General features: G+C 32.7%; 1 pseudogene; it reads left to right on the top strand.

Moving 5' to 3' along the window:
- The first annotated feature begins 202 nt into the window (after window positions 1–202).
- Window positions 203–6,104, top strand: LOC132645425 (exportin-2-like; annotated as a pseudogene).
- The last annotated feature ends 10,072 nt before the right edge of the window (window positions 6,105–16,176 follow it).

Below are 16,176 nucleotides of genomic sequence, written 5' to 3'. Positions count from 1 at the left end.
CTCAGGTATCCAAGCTAAGGGAAAAACTTAAAGACCACAAATATAAGGGGCAAAATTTAAAGACCGCAAATATGAGGGGCAAAATTTAAAGACCACCCCAAAAGAAGGGAATTGCCCGATTAGTTTCATCCCACCGGCCATTTGCGTCCTTTCCCCGTAGAAATATATAAGCCCAGGCCCATTAACAGACAGCTAGCTTAAGTTCCTTTCCAAATCCCCTTCCAATCCTTCCTTTCACTCAGTCGTTCAAACTTTTTGCATTTCTCTCTCACGCCACAATCTCAAATCCATCGCTCCAAAAAGGTACTACTCTTCTCAATATCCATTTCCTCCTTTTCAATCCCCCAAAACCCTATTACTATACGTATTATACGTTTTTCAATACAATACTCTTTGCGTAAAACCCTAGAAAATGGAATGGAACGCTGAAACCGCACAATTCCTCAACACACTCTCTCCGTTACCCGAACGACGCCGTCAAGCTGAAAATGCAATGTTCCGTCAATATGCTGCCGTTGTTAACTTTAAAAACCATTTAAAAGCCCGTTGGGCCCCGTCCCCACCTAGAGAGCCCAATGTTCCGACCCGGAAAAAGCAATCATTAAGGGCTTAATTGTTTCACTTATGCTTAAGTCTTCACCTAAGATACAGTCACAGTTAAGTGAGGCGTTGGCGGTTGTTGCGACTCTCGATAGTTTAACGCTGAGGGAACGATTAATTCGTTGTTTAAGAAGTTTAAGACGAATGAGTTGCTTCTTGATTTGAAATACTGTCTTGATAACTTTGCTAAGCCGCTTTTGGAAGTGTTTAAACGGACTGTTAGTTTGATCGATCAGGCTGTCGCGTCTGGTGCAAATGCTGCGACGCTTAAGTTGTATGTAGAGTCTCAAGAGGTTTTGCTGTGGGATATTTATTCGTTGAATTTTCACGAGTTGCCCGAGGATCATATGGATGATTGAGTTTAAGAAGTATCTTACGGTGAAGTATCCTGTGCTTGAGGATAGTGGGAATGATGGTCTTGCGTGCGTGCTGCGGTGTGTGAAAATATTGGTCTTTATATGGAGAAGGAGGAGGAATTGTTTCAAAAGTATTTAAGCGGGTTTGTTGAGGCTGTATGGAGTCTTCTTGTGGTTTCATCAGCGTCGTCTTGTTACTGCTACTGCAATCAAGTTCTTAACCACTGTTAGTACTAGTGTTCATCATGTTTTGTTTGAAAGAGATGACATTTTGGAACAGATTTGTCAGAGTATTGTTATTCCCAATGTGATGCTGAGGGACGAGAAATGAACTATATTGAGTTTATTAGACGGGATATGGAAGGGAGTGATCTTGCACGAGGAGGAGGATTGCATGTGAACTGCTTAAGGGCATTGGCATGCATTACAAAGACAAGGTCAAAAATTGTTTGGGTTTGTTTTCTCAGAATGCAGACGCAAATTGGAAATATAAGGATTGCGCTATCTATTGTGTTGTCTCCCTTGCCACTAAAAAGGCAGGTGGTAGTTCAGTATCAACTGATCTTGTAGATGTCGAGAACTTTTTCGGGTCAGTTATTGTACCAGAGTTGCAAAGTAGAGATGTGAATGCTTTTCCAATGTTGAAAAGGCAGGTGCATTGAAGTTCTTTACTATGTTCAGAAATCAGCTGCCAAAGGCTGTTGCTATGGCATTACTTCCAGATGTTGTGCGCTTCCTTACTTCAGAGTCAAATGTGGTTCATTCTTATGCTGCGAATTGCATTGAGAAACTGTTGCTTGTCAAAGATGATGGGACACGAGCAAGATATACAGCGGCAGATATTAGTCCTTTTTTGCTAGTGTTGATGACTAACCTTTTTAGTGCCATGGAGAAGCCAGAATCGGAGGAGAATCAATATATAATGAAGTGTATTATGCGAGTGCTAGGAGCTGCTGAAATTTCTCGTGATGTTGCTTCTGCTTGCATAACTGGTTTGACAAATGTTCTCACCAGAGTCTGCCAGAACCCAAAGAACCCGTTTTCAACCATTATCTCTTTGAATCAGTAGCTGTTCTTATTAGGAGAGCCTGTGAGAGGGATCCTACTATTATATCTGCTTTTGAAGGTAGCCTTTTCCCTAGCCTCCAGATGGTCTTAGCTAATGATGTGACCGAATTCTTTCCTTATGCATTTCAGCTGTTGGCTCAGCTTGTTGAGTTGAATAGACCTCTTTTACCTCAGCACTACGTGCAGATTTTTGAGATTCTCCTTTTACCTGAGTCATGGAAAAAGTCCGCAAATGTTCCAGCTCTTGTCCGATTGCTCCAAGCATTCCTTCGGAAGGCACCCCATGAGCTTAACCAGCAGGGCAGGCTGTCTAATGTTCTGGGTATTTTCAATACACTGATTTCATCTCTCAGCACAGATGACCAAGGTTTTTATGTGCTCAACACGGTTATTGAAAATCTTGGGTACGATGTAATATCACCTTTTGTGGGCTACATTTGGGTTTCACTTTTTAATCGGCTGCAGCATGGCAGAACAGTGAAGTTTCTGAAGAATCTTGTGATATTTATGTCTTTTTTCTTGGTCAAGCATGGGTTACAGAATCTCGTGGTTTCAATGAATGTTGTCCAGAAGGATGTATTTCAGACCATTGTGGAGCAATTTTGGGTAGCTAACCTCAAGCTAATCACAGGATCTGTTGCTTCAACTAAACTAATATGTGAATCTTCAACATTATTGGATTCCAAGGTTCGGGGCAAAATGCTTGACAGTATTGTTACTCTTCTCTCTAGACCGGAGGAAGAGAGAGTGTCGGAGGAGCCAGAAGTTCCAGACTTTGGGGAGACCGTGGGTTATAATGCTACTTTTGTTCATCTTTATAATGCTGGGAAGAAAGAAGAGGACCCTTTGAAGGAAGTGAATCACCCAAAGCAATATTTGGTGGCTTCCTTGGCGAATCTTGCTGCTCTTTCCCCTGGAACATATCCACAGCTTATTAGAGAAAATCTTGAGGCAGCAAATCAAGCAGCACTCCTTCAGCTCTGCAGCTCCTATAATCTCTCAATAGTTTGAGAAAAACCCATGCGGTGGTACGCATTCTTCTTTGTGCTTCTTGATTCTGTTTAATTGTCATTTTACGTTGCGGAAGGAATATACCTCATGTTTGAAGGATCAAAATTTAATTGTACGGTTGGAGTTTGTCTAGACTGTGCTACCCCTTTGATTATTAGACCCATTGAATATGGCTTAGAATCCAGCGTTCAGGTTGTCAGCAATTATTTATTATATTGCTGCTCTAATTCAAGGAAGGTGAATTGGTATTGATATTGTGCATGTTACTGATTAAAAAAAAAGATATAGTAATAGATATGCATGCAGATATTACCTAATTATCAAAGTGATAGGAAAGCTGTTTGAGTTAACAATCTTTTTATTTTTTTTTCCTTATCTGCAGTTTTAGTTATAACTATTATATCGAACGGCGCTTATTGAGTTGTAGAGTCTGGTCATGTTATTACATTAAGTGCTAAAAAAGTAAGAGAGTTTAACTTACAAAAAAAAAGGGTAGGACATTTACTTTGTTTGGTCTAGCTGCATATCTTGTTGTGGGGATTTTGATAGTTCAGTGCGCCAAGTTGCTGATATCAGACCCTTACAGTTGATATTTTCTTCGTAAGTAGCTTCATTGAAGTTACTTTGCAGTTCGAGGTTCTTTGTTGGGATCATTTTGGAAGTTGCCAAGCCCAAGCCTTTTTTCGCTTTTTTGCTTATGATAAGTTGTAAGTTTATTCATGATGCTGGCCCACGGTAATAGGAGAAGAGTTGCACTTTATTACATATGCTGATGAACTTAGGGTCTTTGTCCAGTCCCCAGTGCTTTTGTTCTATGGTAAAGACAGTACAGCTGGGGATGGTGAGTTCAAAACTTGGTTGGTGGAGCAGGTCTAGTATTTAAGTGGAGAGCGCAGAGGGGCTTGCCCATTATCCAAGTTTGAAAGCTAAAAAAGCCGTGTTTCTCAGTTATCGGTAGAAAACATAGTCCTTTCTTCAGAAGATAGAGAGTTGTCTGATGGGGATTTGTAGCCTGATTGAAAGACGCAATTTATTTTCTCACTGAAAAGAATTTAGTGCTTTGTGAAAAGGTTTTTGGATAAAAAGCTTAAGTTGTTTTAGATAATGCACTAGCTAGTGTGTCTATGAGTAGTTACATTTTGTGAAATTCCTCATGTCTAACAAGGAATCTGAATCCTGTTAAAAAACCTAAGTTGTTCGGACTCGGGTGTGGGTGGCCGATGCGGGTGCGGATCTAGAGGTCGGATCCTTCATGATCTAAATTTTAAGATTCGGGGATACGGATCCAGGTATGGATACGGGTGCGGGGATTCAGCTAAAATAATTCAAATATCTAAAAATAGAGTTATAAAACCTAAATTATGAGATATTATGTGGAAAACTTGAGGAGAAAATATTGATCAAGAGGGTTCATATAGAAATTTCTATATTCAAGGTATTCCAATTTCTTCAGTTTCCCCATAGCTTTTGTTGTAAACAATAATATGTTACTCGGACTCTTCAAAAATATCGATGGGTGCGAGTCGGATCCTCCAGAAGTAGTGTATTTTTGGAGGATCCGACACGGGTGCGGCAGCATTTCTGGAGAGTCCAAGCAACTCATCATTGAATCTGCCCGGATTTCTCCCTCGGTTTTGGTAAAGTACCCAAAATTAGTTGATCAGATCGGGTATGGATCCCACAAGTGGCACCAAAAGTGAAGAGTCCGAGCAACGTAGTCAAAAACCAGTTTGCACCAAAAAACTTGCAAATAAAAAGCTCTAAACGTAAGGCTAAGTATGCTTTCTGAAAAGATTAATCTTTAGTTTTTGGTTCCTAGCCATCATTTGATACCTGTAGACACCTCTTGAAGTATCGCTCAAGCTGGTGATAAGGACACATGCTGGTGTCAAATATGAATCTTATCGAGTATCTATTAGGTGCCTGGCAACATGTAACACTTGATGGTCAAGCTTAGTTTGGGTGTTTGTATCTTGGTTTATCATCACTTCATTATGCTGGCATGAAATCATACATACTTCCAGGCTTTGTATTCTTTATAATTTTGAAGTCACATAGTATGACAATTGATGATTTTCTTTTGTGAATCTTCTGGCGCACTAGGTTAAATTGAAGGAAAAAAAAGTTTGTACTTCTATTCGTGCTCAATACATGAAAGTGGGTCAGGCACCTAGTTTTTACCTTTGTTGTCGAATTGTGTCTTGTAGTTGCATTTACCATCTTCCTCTCATGTTTTGGTTCCTTTATTTTGTTTTGGGCTATGACAGCTTCGCTTCTTAAGGTCTTAGAGCCTGTTTGGATGGGCTTATAAAGTTAGGAATAACTTGTTTTTGTTATTTTGGCTTAAAAACAAGTGCCGTAAAGCCCTTTTTTTAATCTTACCCAAACACTACAAAAGTACTTGAAAGCTATTTTTGCTTAAAAGCACCTAAAATTAGCCAATCCAAACAGGCTCTTCATCTGTTGTCTGGCCTTTGTTTTCTCATTTCAATACATCTTTGTGATCTACTTTATCCACAGGGTCGTTTGAACTTATATGCCTAATTAATCGCTGGTTGAATTCTCAGGACCTGTGGTCAAGAAGACCGGTGCGTGGGGTACTCCGGAATCTGATTTTTCCGTCCTTGCACTTCTCTGATTATGCTGCTTATGGATCTGATTAAACATGTAGCTCCTGTCTATGTGATAGGGTGAAGCGAACAATTGATCTAGTTTGCAGGTCGTCTGTTGCTGTTATGGAGTAGGCATTGTGCTTCCAGTTTTCCTTCTTTCGTCTTCCTGTTGCCAGTGGCAGTAGCCTCGATTGCCACTGACATTTTGGTCGGAGAAAGTTTTTTGTTTTTTGGGGTGGAGTGTCAGAGCATATGTGATTCTTAGTCATGATGAGAGTTAGTCATGGATTTGCTTCATGAGGAATTTGATGTCGCTGTGGTCAAGTAAAATAGAAATGGTCAAAACACCTATAAAATTTGGAATTGAGCTGTTGTCATGGTCTTTTTGATGTCTTGTGCTTGTTAAATTTTTTGCTCGCTGCATCTACGATGGAATATAATGATTGCTGGATCTGGATATTGCATCAGGAGTGCAGTTTTATACGCTTTCCCCCCTCCTTTTTATAGATTTTCTTTTCAAGATCATTATGCATACAATAGTAAGCATAGTAACCTGGATTCGTGAGTGCTCATCGTTTTAGTGTGTAATTAGCAGGACTAAAAGATCGAATAGCTATTAGTGAGTTGATGTTTTCGAAGGCATACTTTTCTTCCTCTGATGCCAATAAGCCTATAACAATAGTAGCAATCAACTTCTTGGCCTAAAATTATCAGAAGAAGAGTGTGACCAATGGTGGGGCCTGAGTATTTCATTCTGATATACCCTTTCTTCTTATCCAAACTAAACACTTTTGGGATCACATCTTGATAATATCAAATTACTGAATGACAACCAAAATCGTTAGTCTTTTCTTTCGGATTAAACCGAAAGATAATCAAACCTAACATCAATATTAATCACAAGCTTGTGGAGCAACTTTGATCTCTTTAGCCCTTCGTTTTAATGAGTTTTGACATGTTTTATCATCCATAATATTGGCGGTAAATTTTTTTTCTGTTATTCGTAGGTTTTCTTGTTTCAAAATGTAATATTTCTGCTGTGGTATAATTTTTTTTGTTAGTATTAATACACGTTGCTTTAGAGGTTGTTTCAAGAAAAAGACACAATCTGAACACGATGATTTTATAAAAATGTTTTTAAAAGACTGCCTTCCAAACATAAGTTGTTTTCTGAAAACATTTCAATAGATGTTCTCCAAAAAGGTACTATATCATAGAAAATTATCAGAACACTACCTGAGCCTTAAGTAGTAATGAAATGAGAACCTGCAGACGTGCAGAGTTTTCATTATTTCGTTTTTGACCTTATTGGACTCCTCTGAATTACAAGAATATTGTGAAATGATCTTTCCAAGTAAATACTTTCAAACAAGGTCCCTGATAAGTTATAATTTATCATAAGACTCATATTCTTTAAACTTAAAGCATTTCTCTACTTCTCCACAGATCTTAAGTCAGGTTTAAATATAATAAAAACAGTAGAATTTTTCCACACGGAAGGAATTTCTCTTTCTAACATCTTGCTATTGACATGCATGCGCCATAGTCCGACATAAAATATTTAGGGGTCGTTTGTTTCATAAACCAATTAAGTAGATAATTATAAAGTCGAGATCAATAATGCTCACAGCAAAGAAAAAAATGGTTCTTTATGTTTGGCTAGATACAAAATGGTTCTTTATACTAATGAACGTATTTTTGGTCCTTAAAGTTTGTCAAAGTGAAAATTTCGATTTTCTTCAAATATTTGATCAAACTATGTCTTTAAGATTTGAGTTAAATTGTGAAAATAGGATTTAACAAGAAACACCAGAAAAATCCCATCAAATCCTAGAAGCTGCAACAGACCAAAAATAGCAGAAGTTACACCTCCAAAAATTATATCAGACTATAGAAATAGACCCAAAATAGCAATTGAAAAAACTGCACCTCCAAATGTGAGTTCTCGCTAAATCTTTTTTTTTTTTTCTCTCAAATATAATTGACAAATTTTGTTAAATTTTGACGAAGATCGAAACTGCGACTCTTGACAAACTTAAAAGATCAAAACTGCTTAAAAGTATATTTAAAAGACTACTTTAAACCAACCACAAATATAAGGGGCCATTTTTGTTATTTTCTCATAATACTGGTATAGCTCATAATTGATAACAAAAGGACGAAAGATACCAAATTTGTACTGGGATTATTTTTCGTTATTGCACAACCGAACGACCCCTATTTATACAACTAAACGTGTCAACCGGGTCAAACCGGACCGGTAACCGGTTACAAAACCGGCCGGTGTCTGGTTTAAAAATCGGAACCGGTCACCGGTTCCGGTTTACCGGTTACAAATCCAAAACCGGAACCGGTCCGGTTCAAACAGTCCAAAACCCCTTTTTTTTGTTTGTTTTTTGTATAGAATATATATATTATAGTATTTATTAGTATATTGTAGGTATATTTACATATGTTATATAAGTTTATAAGTAAAGTTTAAATATTTACTAACTAACAGGCTAACAGCAAGTCAGCATTACAACATATATATATATATATAGATATATGTTTAAGTTATATGTATACTATATATTATAAGTATATTCCAAATATATTTTATGTATACTATATATTCTTAATATATATTATATGTATACTATACTTATATGTATACTATAAGTATAACTTAAACATAAATATATATACTAGATGACCTATGCCCGTGCTGTGCTCGGGCCCAACACTTTAGATTATAGTATATCTATGTATATGTAGTTGTATTTGGATAGTGATAATATATATATACACACGAAGCATGAATTTTGTGCTCCGTATCTAAAACTTTATTATATTCGTGTTTGCTACGAAAATTTATTAATACTTTTTAAAAGAGAAGACTTGTTTAAAAGAAAATTATTTTCCTCTCTTTGAGATAAAACAATAGCAATATTTAAGCATCAATTGATACTTTCAATTTTAATTCGATTAATTTAAAGGTGTAAAATACTTATTATTTTTTATCAATTTTGATTTGGATAATTCTAATTAGAATTATTAAATTAATTTTACATGTTTGAAACGAAACAAAGTAGAAATTGATTTTCTATTTACACAAAGAAATGCTATTTTTTAATTTTTGGTAAATATTCTCGGTTTAGTTTATTTTACTTGTCATGTTGCTTTTGCATGGTTTTTTAAGGAAACGTGAATTAGAATTATAGTTTGACTAATTTACCTTATTCATTATTTGATCTTCATTTGATATTAATCTCTTTTTACATTTATTAGAGTAAGAATAAAAATGAAAAAGTAATTAAATTCTATCTTATTTTAAAATATAAATATTTGAAGTATATTTATTTTAGTAATCATAACAAATAAATGACATGGCGGAATAGCAAATACAACAATTATATATCTAGATTAGATCTCAGGCTAATATAAGAAAATTGTATGTATTTGCCTACTAAACCTTTTGAAGAAAAACAATAATATGTGGTCCATGTTTTTTGATGTGCAATAATTTCATTTGCTCCCACTAATAGGATAATACGCATGTAGCAATGAATCCACTATTATTGACTTGATGGGGATGCTTTGCGAATTACATGAATATTGTTTAATTTTTTAATATATGGAGTGCACGTATTTTTTTGACATTGCTTTTTTTAAAATATGGGATTCACTTTTTTTATGAGTTTGGAGAGGGCGGGATCAATCTTTTTTTTAATGAGTTTGGAGAGGGTGAGGTCCACTTTTTTTTTTTTTAACTATATAGAAGCATTTTTTTTTTAAGAGTGACTGACGACAAAGTATGGGTAAACCGATGCTTCTATATAGTAGAAAAATAGAAATATAATAAAGTATTTCTATCTACTTTTTAAAAGAGTTGGTAATATAAAGTATAAAATGTCATTTTTTTTGCTTTAAATAAAAAAGTGGGTGGGACCACAAAGGATTTTTTTGCCCTTAAATAAAAAAGTGGGACCAAAGGACCGACGACGGTCCTGCTTATAAACTGACTCTTCTATATAGTAGTAAAGTAATATATATATATATATATATTGTTTAAAACACGATTAATATAACATTGTAGTTTGTGATTCGTATCCAAAACTTTATTATATTAGTGTTTGCTACGAATACAAAGTTAGCAAAAATTTACTAATAGACTTATTCAAAAGGAAACCGTTGATACTTTGAATTTTAATTCAATTAATTTAAAAGTGTAAAATATTCTATTGTTAATGTATGTAGATTGGGCCTAAACAATACCTAATATTTTTTATCAAATTTTGATTTGGATAATTCTAATTCAAATTATTATATTAATTTTACATGTTTAAAATGAAATAAAGTAGAAATTTGATTTTCTATTTAAATGAAGAATTACTATTTTTAATTTTTGGTAAATATTTTTGGTTTAATTCATTTTACTTGTCATGTTTTCTTTTGCACGATTTTTTAAGAAAACGTCAATTAGAATTATAATTTCACTAATTTACCTTATTAATTATTTGATCTCCATTTAATATTATTTTTTCTTTTATGACATTAATCTCTTTTCACATTTAGTATTTTAAGTATGTTGTTGTATAATAATTTCATTTGCTCCCACTAATGGATTGATACGCATGTGACAATAAATCCATCATTATTGATTTAATGAGATACTTTGAAAATTACATAAATATTGTTTGATTTTTTAATATGAGATGCACTTTTGTTTTTTTGACATTGTTTGTTTTTTTAATATTGCTTGATTTTGTTAATATGGGGTCCACTTTTTTAATCCATCATTATTGATTTAATGAGATATTTTAGAAATTACATAAATATTGTTTGATTTTTTAATATGCGATGCACTTTTTTTTTACATTTTTTTTTTTAATATGGGATTCATTTTTTTTAATATTGCTTGATTTTGTTAATATGGGGTCCACTTTTTTTTCCGTGAGTTTGGAGATGGTGGTTCCACTTTTTTTTATTCTTTTTTTTTAATATTGGTTGATGTTTAATTGGGGCCCACAAAGTTGGCAAAAATTTATTAATAGACTTATTCAAAAGGAAACTTTTCTTCTCTTTGAAATAAAACAATAACAATGTTTAAGCATCAGTTGATACTTTAAATTTTAATTCGATTAATTTAAAGATGTAAAATATTCTATTGTTAATGTATGTAGATTGGGCCTAAACAATACCTATTATGTTTTATCAAATTTTGATTTGGATAATTCTGATTCAAATTATTATATTAATTTTATATGTTTAAAATGAAACAAAGTAGAAATTTGATTTTCTATTTAAATGAAGAATTATTTTTTAATATGGGATGCACTTTTTTTTTTACATTGTTTTTTTTTAATATGGGATTCATTTTTTTTTTAATATTGCTTGATTTTGTTAATATGGGGTTCACTTTTTTTTCCGTGAGTTTTGGAGATGGCGGTTCCACTTTTTTATCTTTTTTTTTAATTTTTAATATTGGTTGGTATTTAGTTGGGGCCCACACTTTTTTTAATATTGGTTGATGTTTAGGTGGGGCCCACACTTTTTTTTTCCAGTGGAAACGGACGACGAAGCATGGGTGGTCTATGCCCGTGCTGTGCATGGGTTTTGTGCTCCGTATCTAAAATTTTATTACATTCGTGTTTGCTACGAAAATTTATTAATACTTTTTAAAAGAGAAGACTTGTTTAAAAGAAAACTATTTCCCTCTCTTTGAGATAAAACAATAGCAATATATTGAAGCATCAATTGATACTTTCAATTTTAATTCGATTAATTTAAAGGTGTAAAATACTTATTATTTTTTGTCAAATTTTGATTTGAATAATTCTAATTCAAATTATTAAATTAATTTTACATGTTTGAAACGAAACAAAGTAGAAATTGATTTTCTATGTAAACGAAGAAATGCTATTTTTAAATTTTTGGTAAATATTCTCGGTTTAGTTCATTTTACTTGTCATGTTGTGTTTTGCATGGATTTTTAAGGAAACGTGAATTAGAATTAGAATTTGACTAATTTACCTTATTCATTATTTGATCTCCATTTGATATTAATCTCTTTTCACATTTATTAGAGTAAGGATAAAAATGAAAAACTAATTAAATTCTATCTTATTTTAATATATAAGTATTTTAAGTATGTTGCTGTACAATAATTTCATTTGCTCCCACTAATGCATTGATATTCATGTGGCAATGAATCCATCATTATTGATTTAATGAGATACTTTGGAAATTACATAAATATTGTTTGATTTTTTAATATGAGATGCACTTTTTTTTTTACATTTTTTTTAATATGGGATTCATTTTTTTAATATTGCTTGATTTAGTTGGGGCCCACACTTTTTTTTAATATTGGTTGATGTTTAGGTGGGGCCCACACTTTTTTTGTTTTTTTGTTTGTTGATGACGACGAAGCAGACGACCAAAATGGCCCCAACTCGTGCTTCTAATAAGTATATATATATATATATGTTTAAGTTATACTTATATGTATACTATATGTATACTATATATTATAAGTATATTTTAGTTATTTTTCATGTATATAACTTTCTAGTTTTTAATTTAAGTAGATGTATATCATAAGTATATTCTTAGTATATTTTAGGTATATTCCTAACTTAATATAAGTAAAAATATGAACACAAATAAATAGAAGAAAGTTCAATGAGCAATATATTTTATTCATTCTTGGATAATATTTATTTGCAAGTTGTAGTTTTTTTTTTTTTTTAACTTGCAAATAATACATGAGTTGTAAAGAAATAGTAGAATAATAAATTCACCAATTCTGAATCATTTCGTTAATTTCCCCCATATCATATTCGGCCATGGAAATATCTTCAAAGTCTTCCATTTGGTCCGGTCCACTTGCTATCAAATCTTCAATTTCTAAAAATGTATAAATTTGACCAACCAATGCTTTAGTATAAGACACTTTTAAACAAGGATTTAAAAGAGAACCCAAAATAAATAAAGTTGAGATGGGAAAAAAATACTTCTTAAATTTGATTATCATTTCAAAAATAGCCGCTTGATAACCGGATTTATACTTATACTCTTGTAAAACTCTAGCTATTTCCGCTAAGTAGGCTAAAATTTCGGTTACCGTGGGATAGAATTGTCTAGAAAAAGCAAGAGTTGCATTATAAAAAATTTCTAAGAGTTTAACACATTCTTTAACATCTTCCCAATGCGTAAAATTTAACCAATCATCACTATTAATATTATATTTGTTGTGAACTTGTTGTATGGGAATCCTATACTCATATGCTTGTTGTAGCATAATGTAAGTGTAGTTCCACCTAGCCTCAATTTCTACTTGAATTTTCCTAGGTCTAAGGTTATTTTCCACACAAGCATTCTTAAAATCTCTAAGTCTTCCCCTGTTAGTATTACAAAAAAGAAACGCAACCGCATCTCTAACTTTTTGAATAGAATCGTCAAAACACACAAGACCATCTTTAACAATTAAATTTAAAATGTGACAACTACATCTTACATGAAAAATATTTCTTAGCGGAGGGTTTATTTCTCTTTTTAAAAGATCAATCGCCTTTGTATTATTAGAACTATTATCTAAAGTAATACAAAGTGTTTTTCTATAAATATTAAAAAATCTCATAATAGTAGACATTGAATCCGCTAAAAATTTTCCATCGTGACGACCTTTTCCTTCATCATATAAAAAAGTTATAATTCTTTTTTGCATAACCCAATTGTCATCAACCCAATGACATGTAATAGCAAAAAAATATAACTTGTTAAGACTAAGACCCAAATCAGCGGTAAGAGAAACATTACAATTTAAAGAATTAAATACATGGCGCAAATAAAATCTATATTTTTTTATACAAATCTATAACATCCGCTCTACAAGTACTTCTAGGAATACCCTCAAATAACGAATTATAACAACGTTGAATGTAAGTAACAAACCCCAAACCCGAGGGAAAGGAAAATGGTAAACAATCATTAGCTATTTCTACACGCTCTTTTTTCTTGTCATACTTAAAATTTCTACCGGTTCGTGGGTCTATCGCTATTTAAATACCCCCCACATTTGAACTCGTTTTCTCTCCCTAAACATCCATATGTTTTTTTCTCATATGACCATTTAGTGTACCCGTTCCACCATCCTTACTAGTTCCTTGCCTAAAAGCAAATACTTGCCCACATAGGGTACATGTAACTGATTGGTTTTCCCTATCCTTAGTCATAAATTTTCAAATTTTAGCGGTTGGCTTACGAGTTCTAGGCGGTTTGTCTTGTGTATGTGATTGTGCAGGACATGTATCTCCTATGCGATTTTCGGGGGGTTGTGTTTCATCATCATCATCATCATCATCAATTTCATTAAAAGTGTCGGTAAAATATTGTTGCATTGCCTCATGACCTAAAAGTAGATTATTTCCACCAACATCAATACCTAAATTAGGTGTTTCTTCCACAAATGTTTCCTCATTAAGCCCACCCCTAACAATACCACTACTACTACCGGCACCACGTCTAAATCTCTTTGACATTATTAAATAGAATTAATTTAAATCACAATCAAATAAATCACAAGAAAATAAATTGCAACAAATTAAATTGCTAGAATTAAATTGCGGAAATTAAATTCCGAAAAATAAAGATAGAGTTGGAACGAAGGTACCAAATTGCCGGATTAATTTCCAACAAAGTGAAGGCGGCTAGAATTGCAAATCCACCAAAGCTACTTCGGATTGTTGCAAAATCACCAATAATATTATAATTGCAAAATTAATAATTGAAATTATAATAAGACTTTATAATATTTATTTGAGAGAAATTTAAAGTGGCTAATTATTGCAAAGTAACTATAATTGAGAGATTGAGATTTAAGAGAAAGAGAAGAGTGAATTGGTGTGGATTAAAATGAAAATGAAGAAGGGTTTATATAGGGGTGGGGGATGGGCTAAAGTGTTAAAAAAAAGTTTGGGGGGTTGGGGGGGCAAAAATTGAGTTTATGACCGTTTGGCAACGACCATTTTTGCAAATGGACCGTTGCCAACGGTCCAATAACGGACACAGCCCAACCCCCAACGGTTATATTAAAAAAAAAAAAAAATCACCGGTTTAACCGGTCCGGTTCCGATTTCAAAAAAATCGAAACCGAACTGATAAAAAATAGACGGTTAACCGGAACCGGTTAACCAGTTCTACCGGTTCCGGTTTTACCGGTTAAATTATTGTACTGCAAATCATTAAAGATATCATTTTTTTGATTCAAAGAAGAACACATTAAAAACAAATAATATGTAAAGAATGCAATGTTACCAGTTAGTTACCTGTAAACCCATCAACCGTCCGGTTTTACCGGTCCGGTTACCGATTTGAACCGGTTAAACCGGACGGTTGATGGGTTTACAGGTAACTAACTGGTAACATTGCATTCTTTACATATTATTTGTTTTTAATGTGTTCTTCTTTGAATCAAAAAAATGATATCTTTAATGATTTGCAGTACAATAATTTAACTGACTTTAATTGGTGTCACCACATCAACCCCTCTTTGCTTAACTTTATAGCTCATGAGGTATTGGGAGTTCAATAATATATTAATCATGATGAAGTACTTTTGTTCCACATAGTATTAATTAAAAATAGACCCTGCAAATGCTGTGCGTCTTCACGCTTGCCTACCCATTTTTAATTGTTTCAAGTTATATTTTTTTGCCCTACGCTTGATTGGTATAAAATATATATGACTAATTTGAGAATTGGAAGAACAAAAAAAGAAAATGATTGGTTCGGTAATTTCTTTTGCTTCGTAGAGCCAATTTAGATTAGCTGAAAAAAAGTGGCTTTTAAGCATAAGTGCTGAAAGTTATTTTATAAGTAAACAATTATATGTTTGAATAAAAGTGCTTAAAGGATTTTTAAAAGTAAGGGTAATGTTGGAATTAAGATAAAATATGAGGGATAAAAGGATAAAGTTGTTGGTCAAACCAAAATGGCTTTTAAGCCAAAAAAAATAGAGATAAGGGTCAAAAACACACCCTAACTATTACTTTCTTTTGAGTTTCATACCTAAACTATCATAAGGTTGAAAAAACTACCTAAACTATCACTATCTAGTTTGCAAAACACACTTGAACTAAATGTGTGAACTCACTCTCCAAAAGGCAAGTGAAACTGAAATTTTCTCAAAAAAATTGTCTACATGGCATAAGTAATGCTATGGTGGCACCAACATGGAATTTATATAAAAAAAACTGTATATTTTTTTTCTAAGAAAAATCAGCATTAAAAAAAAAAAAACTGGATTTAAGAAAAAAAATCAAAAAATTTAGAAAATAAAAAAAATGATTTAAAAAATGGAAAAGCTGATTTTTTTCTTAAAATGTGAAAACTAAATAATCAGTTTTCTCATTTTAAAAAAAAAATAACTTTTCCATTTTTTAAACTATTTTTTTTTATTTTCTATAATTTTGATATTTTTCTACAAAAATTATTATTTTTTCAGTTTGTTTTTTAAAACAAATAGTTTTTTTTTTTTTTTAATT

Source organism: Lycium barbarum, chromosome 6 (assembly GCF_019175385.1).
Source record: "Lycium barbarum isolate Lr01 chromosome 6, ASM1917538v2, whole genome shotgun sequence".
Taxonomy (NCBI): domain Eukaryota; kingdom Viridiplantae; phylum Streptophyta; class Magnoliopsida; order Solanales; family Solanaceae; genus Lycium; species Lycium barbarum.
Note: the sequence above shows the minus strand (reverse complement) of the source record. Positions and strands in the feature narration are given on the sequence as shown.